The following is a 7,812-nucleotide window of genomic DNA, read 5'->3' as shown; positions in this document are numbered from 1 at the left end:
AGGTAGGCCTTAAAGCTCAATTTCAGGTCATCCAACTCTGACTGCAGTGTTTGGTCCAGTGCATCTCAACACGCTTATATCACAGCACAGTGCATACATTAACCCTAGAACACTATCGCCGGGTGATTTTCACCCGAGCAAATGTATTTACATAATTTTCAATATGTTGCGTTTGTCTGAGTGTGGTGGGTCTCTGGGTAGCTTCAGCATTGTCTTTGACGTCTTTGAAGGCGTGGGTGTTTCCCTACCCCAAATCCCGCTTTTTCCTACAGGCATGTGTTCGGGTGAATTTCACCCGGCAATAGTGATAGAGGGTAAAGTAGGTTTTGGGTGGATTTCACCCGGTGATAGTGTTAGTGTATAAAATCAGGTGATCTTGCCGCATTTCAAGGGTGACAACATTCAGGCTCACCATATTTACTGTCCCTCTTCAACTACAGCTGTCACCCTGTTGCAGGTTTAGTGTCTTTGGCATCTCAGCTAGTGAGTAACACAGAGGTAAGGTTTGTTTAACTTGGCAATTGTTAGCTGATTAGATTTCTTTTTCTTTTCTTTTTTTTAAATCTAAAAGCTATGTTATATAGCTAGCTGTGGCATGACCTTAGTGGGAACAATAAAAGCAAACAAAAGGGAGATCCCACAAGTGATGAAAGTTAAAGAAAATCACGCGCCAGGCTCCAGTGCATTTCTCTTTACCAAAGAACTAACCTTGGTGTCCTTCCTCCCTGACAAAGCTTCAAAAAAGAAGGTTGTACTGCTCCTGTCATCCATGCATACACAACCAAGCATAGGACCCACTCGTAGGCCCGAAGTGATTGAATTTTACAACAAAACAAAGGGAGGTGTCGATACTTTTGACCAGATGTGCGCTCACTATGGTTGTGGAAGAAAAACCAAGAGATGGCCCCTTTGCGTGTTCTATGGCATGATCAGTGCTGATGTGATAAACTCATGGATCATTCACAATGAGAATGCAATGAAGAGAGGTGAAAACCAAATGCAGAGGAGGCCTTATATGCAGGCTTTGGCATTGGCACTCATCAAACCATGGGCAGAGCAGAGGCTCCCCTCTTCAAATCTGTCACGTCAACTCAGAGTCCTGATCTGTAGCGTGCTCGACATCCCTACCCCTGGAACTCTTGAAGGTGAGGCACGACCAGTGGCAGCAGAAAGCAGTGGTCCCTTAGTGAGGTGTGCCCCACAGGCTTGGACAGGAAGACGCGATACAGGTGCCATGTCTGCCGTCGACCGGTGTGTCCACGCCATTACTACCCTGTGTGTACTGACTGCATGTAAGGAATAGGTAAGTAAGAGTGGTCCTGGAATTTGCATGTTATCCTTATTTAGTGCAGTGGTTATGAATAAATATCAACAAGTGGTGATTTCCAAGGGAATTCATATGGTAAAAACAAATATTTTAGTCAACTGGTCATTTTTACCCACTCAAAAAATGCCATTTTTTGTTTCTCTCTCCTGCAGCTGTTCGCGTGTCAAGGAGACTGTGCCTTCACCAGGGAAGACTCAAATATCCCAGGAATGGGTGGACCAAAGACCAAGTTTCCAGCATCATTATATTTTTGTTTAGGATTTGTTTTGTTCTCCAACTGCTAATTTTCCAGAAATTTTGGAGCATTTTTTAGGGTCCCCCCATGAAACTTTTTTTCCATTTTGTTAGATATGGCACAGCTGAAAATAAAAGAAAACCCCTCTAATTTGTCATGTGTTGTCATATATTTTATATATTTTGATGACAAGTACTTTTTGTTGGGTATATTATATTGGGTAAAAATCACCCGGCGTTAGTGATGGTGTTACTATTTTTAGCGATAGTGTTCTAGGGTTAAAACTAGCGGATGTGTTCTGATGCGGTAGGGAATGAGCTAATGTGGAATATAGCTGCAGGGCTCATGGGAAAAATGTCAGATTTGTCCATCAACACATGATGATAATGACAATCCATCTGCAAACACTGAAAGGGTTCGAGTTAACCTACACCTGGAAAAGAAATTCCTGTATTGATATTCTATATTATATGTCAGCAACCAAATTTGTATTTATAAACCTCCCTGATAGAGAAGTAGTTCTCACTTTAAGCTTAGATTATTATTCTATTTATTTATTTATTTTAGCTTTAAAGCAGTTAGACATCAGCTGCACTGGTCCTCATGTGTGTGCCATTTATCTATTCTCTGTCCAGTTTGAACAGAGGTATCCTCACCTATTTCTCTAGCTGTTTCATCAGTAATGGGCTTTTTTGAACTATTTCAGAATAAGAGCCTCCCCCTGCTATAATGGAAACCTTAAAAGTGGGAATGTACTTGTTGGCGAGAATTCCCGCTTTCATCTAAACATGAAAGAAAAGAACTTGGGGTTATATGCTTCAGGGAAGCAGTAGCAGGCATATTTTACAGATCTTTCAGACATTTCCAAAGCCACATTTGATTTGTCTTGCAGTGGAGCATTTGCTGGGTCGATCATGGTAGGACCACAAATGGATTTCTATATCTATTAAGGGTATAATTTCTTCTCCATTCTTCACGCAGCTCAGAGAGATGTCCAGCACATGCATCCCTGTGAGGGCTCCTCATCACCAGGCGCACTGTTTATTTAGGAAGGCAGAGCGACTTCTTTAGTTATTTCAAGATATTTCCTTCTGATTAATATTAAATTCTGTCCTCTAATTTGATCTCCCTTAAATCATTGCCACATAAATCAGACAGAAAAAAATGCAAGTGTCGACAAGCACTGTTTTTTTTCCTTTAAAAAAATCGGTTTTCTAATTGAAAGTTTTAAGGTCTTCATGGAAAAGCTTGGATGAAAGCATATTCTCTATGTTTTAACTCATCTGAATTACATTTACATGTGTTCTGTTCGGTTTATCTATACGGGTATTTTCACTTTTCACAGACCAGAAGCGTTGAACCATGATCACATCGTTCATCAATATATTGTATTTAATAGAAAGAGAAAAAAATCCTCATCTACCACTTGCAACTGCTCTCTGCATACATTAGTAAAATCCTTCATGTATCCTCATCCAACTCCACAGGACTGACCTTGTTGGAATCGCATGCTGTTCCACATATGGTTTTCCACCAGTAGCAAAGTTCTACTTAGGGTGAGAGTGGAAAATTCCACCAGTAAAGCTCCACCGATAGGAGGAGTCTTCAGTAATCTCGACAGATGGAAGAGCCCAAAAAAATATCAACATTCATCAAATTCAAGACAAAAAAGACAAAGACAAAAAAGACAAAAATAAATCCTCAACCACAGATTACACAAATGCATCTTCAAAGACAAATAGTTTATGACCAAGAAGTAAAGTTTATTATTTTTAAAAAGAAGTAAAGAGCCAAATTCTTGATTAAGTGCGTATATTTAGCAGCCTGTAAAAGTTCCCTTTGCTTCCTTTGTCTGTTACCTCTTCATATTAAAGCTGTAATGAGATCAATTCCAAGGGCTTGTCATCTAGATGAGTTGCCATTATGAATGTCCATACCTATATATATGCCGTAATCCTAAAGGATCCTACAAGTGCAGTCATTCCAGTCATTGTTCAAATACAGACTAAGGAATTTGTTGATTCCAGTTCTTTAAACGAGTTTGATCTGAACTGATTTGTTTTTTGACAAAGAAAGAAACATCTCTGAGCTATTCCTAAGTTTCGCTGCAAATATTTCAAAAGTTCACACAGTTTATAAAAACTTAATTATACTATTGTGAGAGTGAATCCACAAGTGCCTACTGTCTCTTGTCTTCCCATGTCGCAATACTTCACCTCACAGCCCTATATTACTCTTGAGTTTGCGTTACACTGCTAGTTGAGGTGTCCATAAATTTAATACAGGGGACATTGTTCAGGTTAGGTGTAGCAGCTCGGTTCATAGACACTGAAAAATAAAAGATGGTTGTATGACAGCCAAGACAGCGAAGCAGGGATTGCTTCACCACTCCAGGAATCTACAGGGACACTGGCTTATGAGCTGCATGGATTTTGTGTCTCCTGACCAGCACATTGCAGTTCCTCTTTTTTTGGGAAATATGTCATGACGTGAATTTCTAGATAGAAACTGAGATGAAAAGTTGAAAGTCAGATGTGACGTCCTTCACTAGAACAAGCTGTTGTTTGCGTTGGCACTGGTCGAACCACATGGCAGCCGTGTGTGTGTGGCTCATTTCTTGAACAAGAAGGCCATTCAGTTTCATGGGGTTTTTTTACATCAGTATTTCTCCACTTGTTGGATATTGATGGGCTGGTTTTGGAGCTGACTCATGGTCAGTCTCATTCTTATTTTTAGTCTATGAATTGACTGTGCTGCCATAGCTCCGGTGACCCATTTATTCATTTATTCAAGAGTCCCCACTGCAGGGTTTTTGAATTTGAGTCTGCCACATACACATGACAATGTGACATGACAATGACACACATCTTGTGTGTCATTCTTCCTCATTTTCTCCCTACCTTCCAGTCTGCTGTTTGCGCTATCCAATACAGACAAATGGTCTCATGTTCTAACTCCTCCTGGTCATCACTTCCAAATCTTCTTCTTGAAAACGCATCGTTTTTTCCTCCCGTCCACACTGAGACGGGGTTTTCCCCAAGGAAAATCGCAACTTTTGAAAACGCTCTCGAAAACGCATACATTTCAAAACGGAGCTGTCCCGTCGCAGTGTGGACAGTGAAAACAGAGACTTTCTAAAACAATGATGCATTTTAGTCATGTGATGCAGTCATGTGACCAATTAAACTAGCAGAGGGCTTTATACAGCACTTGTTTTGTTTGCTCTCAATTTTGACAGCCCTATTAAAGATTACTATCAGTCTGTACATGCTCCAGATAGCTTTTCTTCAAATTCTTTAATTCTCCCTCGCTTTTGCAACTTTGTACTTTTGTGTTACTCACAGCAACAACTCCACCTCATTGTTAGTCCATTTAAAAAACTCGGAGTTGGTTCGGGTTGGTGTAAACAGCATGTTTTGGATAATGATATGTCAAACCAGCATGAGCTCATCTTGTTAATGCTACATAAAAGCACTCTGGTGAGTTCACACTCTGAGAGAGGAGACTGAAAATAGATAATAAATAATAATAAAAATAAATTGATCTGATAAGCAGCATAAACTTGCTCGGTTTTGAACTGCAATTTGACAAAATAAAAATGCAATTCCTCTTCAGTGAGCTGCCTTGTGTGTGTGTGTGTGTGTGTGTGTGTGTGTGTGTGTGTGTGTGTGTGTGTGTGTGTGTGTGTGTGTGTGTGTGTGGGTGTCAGGTTCTTCTGACCTCCTTTTGTTCTTGGAATAGTCTAAGTACTTCTTCTCTGTTCATCCCCTCCTTTCACTTTCACTCTGTGATGTATGAAAAGACCCTATTGTGAAATTTGCAGACATATTAATTGCTAATTTGTTTTTGGACAAAAACTGAATGTCCACCTAAGCTTCAGTCTGTTTTGCAGGATGCTTCCAGCAGGCTGTGTGTGTTTGTGTACAGTTAAAGCTTTGTATTTATATGTGTCAGTTTGTCTATTCGTGCATTCCTCGTGTGTTTTTCAGGATAGTTTAGCATAATTGTGCAGAGGCCTCAGAATGCCAGCTTAGTAAAATGGTTGGGAACCTCTCGGCTCCTGGGAGTGTATGTGTGTGTTTGTGTATGACTGAGGCTCTGTTATACAGGAGCTGGAAGCTGAAGCCCATCAGGTGGAGCGGATCGAATATCGGAGTGCTGATTGGAAGTCTGTATGTGTGTGTTTGTGTGAGTTTGTGTCTGGAGACAGATCATAATTAGCTTAATAGTGAAATGGCTCAGCTAAATCCTGTTAGTATCCCTGTGAAAATAACAAAATTGAAGGCACACAAATGTGCAGTGATACAAGCATTACTTTCTAAATAATATCATGCTGTTTCCATTTAAAAATATAATGAGCAAGAGGCCAGTGGACAATCAGCTTTAATCACAGTCATCATCCTCATCATCATTATCTTATGCTTACCTGTTTTATATTTCTCCTTGCCTGCTTGTTACTTCATTCAGCCCCTTCTCTCTTGTTTCACTTAATATTCTGTGTATTTGTAGATGCTGCTGTAATGTTTTTGATTATTAATTCCTGATCAAATTCCAAACCATAGTCAGCATAAAAGATGGACGTATTGTAAGCCTTAAGATGAGTATTTGTGCTATCACCAAGCAAGGACTGTGAAACCACACACTCACTGGCTAGCGAGTTGTCAGGTACAAGTGAATAGCTAATAAATTTATACTGGATAATCCTCCTTTTTGAAGTTCTGATTGTGAAAAAATTACAAAATTGATTTGTTCCTTTGTTAATTAGGACTTGAAATGAAGGACAAAGGCCATAAGCATACTAAAGATAATCATGGAGTTCCACTGGGTTCCGTGCTGGGACCAATAATATTTACATTGCAAAGGCTTTGTTGAATTTTTATTAGCAAGTATCACATACATTTTCCATGCCATGGAGACCCAGCTTTCCAACTAAACCCGTCTTCCAGAAAAATGGTAGGACAGAGGGAGGAAAGAAAAGATGAGATATTGTCTGGGCCATTACAGACTCTGTGTATGGAAACTCCACCAGTTTGTAATTTTAGTCACATTTTGCACAGCAGAACGTTGCCCTTTAGCTACATGCCAACTTACTCAGATTTACAAAAATTAAAGATGTATGCATTAAAAGAGATTTTATGCCTTTAGTATTTCTTTTGTAGAAACACTGGACTTTTTTCCAATTGATATTAATTCTTATCTTTATTTCCAGAAATGCATCTGTGGAACATTTCCCATTTAACCTTTTTACACTGTTTTCTTCTCATTGTTTAAATGGGCCTGTGTTCCGACAAATGTGTCATCAGCAGTGTTGGTCAAGTTACTTGAAAAAAGTAATCAGTAACTAATTACTGATTACTTCCCCAAAAAAGTCATCCCGTTACTTTACTGATTACTTATTTTCAAGAGTAATTAATTACTTAGTTACTTAGTTACTTTTTAAAAACACGATTTACAACCTGAATAGGTGATAAAGCGATAGATCTTTCAGCCCAATTCTACTTTATCTACATAATCCATCATACAAAATGTAATCAAATGGAAAAGTCCTTTTTTAAATCTTGTTTTATTAGTTTTAATCTTTTAACTTTATGCATCAAGCAAAAATTTAATTATATGCAACATTCTCTGACTGGAAGAAATTTGTTTTAAACCTATTTTCTGCACATTCCAGCACATGAAATATATATATATTTTTGGTGTTTACACTCAGTCTTTCAAATAGATGCAAGTAAAACACAGCAGAAAATAAATAAAGTCAAAGACTAGCTGTCCTGTTGCTCTATTTTCACCTGTAAAGCAGGAGTGGCGTAGGCGGAGGTTTACCCTGGTGCAGGTGTGCCGCAGCGGTCAGTGGAAGAATCCGCGAGTTTCTCTGTGAGTTTCCCATTACGTCGTAGCGCACTCAGTGCTTGCTCGGAAGTTTAGGGATTTTTTTCGCTGTAAAAAGAAGTTTTCTTCCCACGCACGATGGACGCTAATGTTTTTGTCACTTTTTATGGAATCAAACTCAAAGTAAGGTCAGTACTTCCACACTTTAAACGCTGCACGCTCATACTCTCTCCCGCACTCGATCCATTGTTGATCTGCACACAGCTATTGTCACGAACGTCGCACTTGCTTACGTCACTGTCATGAGACATTCTCTCAAAAAAATCACGGTTTTAGTAACGCAGCATTCCTACGGGAAAGTAACGGTAATCTAATTACCGTTTTTGCAAAAGTAATCCCTTACTTTACTCGTTACTTGAAA

At 39.2% G+C, this 7,812-nt stretch overlaps 1 long non-coding RNA gene across 1 annotated transcript; it reads left to right on the top strand.

Moving 5' to 3' along the window:
• The first annotated feature begins 396 nt into the window (after window positions 1–396).
• Window positions 397–1,712, top strand: LOC146674206 (uncharacterized). Its single transcript, XR_014910618.1, has 2 exons — window positions 397–1,303; window positions 1,480–1,712. It is a non-coding gene; the product is annotated as an uncharacterized LOC146674206 (long non-coding RNA).
• Window positions 1,713–7,812: the final 6,100 nt, after the last annotated feature.

This window comes from Rhamphochromis longiceps, linkage group LG3 (assembly GCF_057381845.1).
Source record: "Rhamphochromis longiceps isolate RC_006_pf linkage group LG3, R_longiceps_female_GT1.1, whole genome shotgun sequence".
Taxonomy (NCBI): Eukaryota; Metazoa; Chordata; class Actinopteri; order Cichliformes; family Cichlidae; genus Rhamphochromis; species Rhamphochromis longiceps.
The sequence above is the reverse complement of the archived record's forward strand: the minus strand, read 5'-3'. Positions and strand labels throughout refer to the sequence as shown.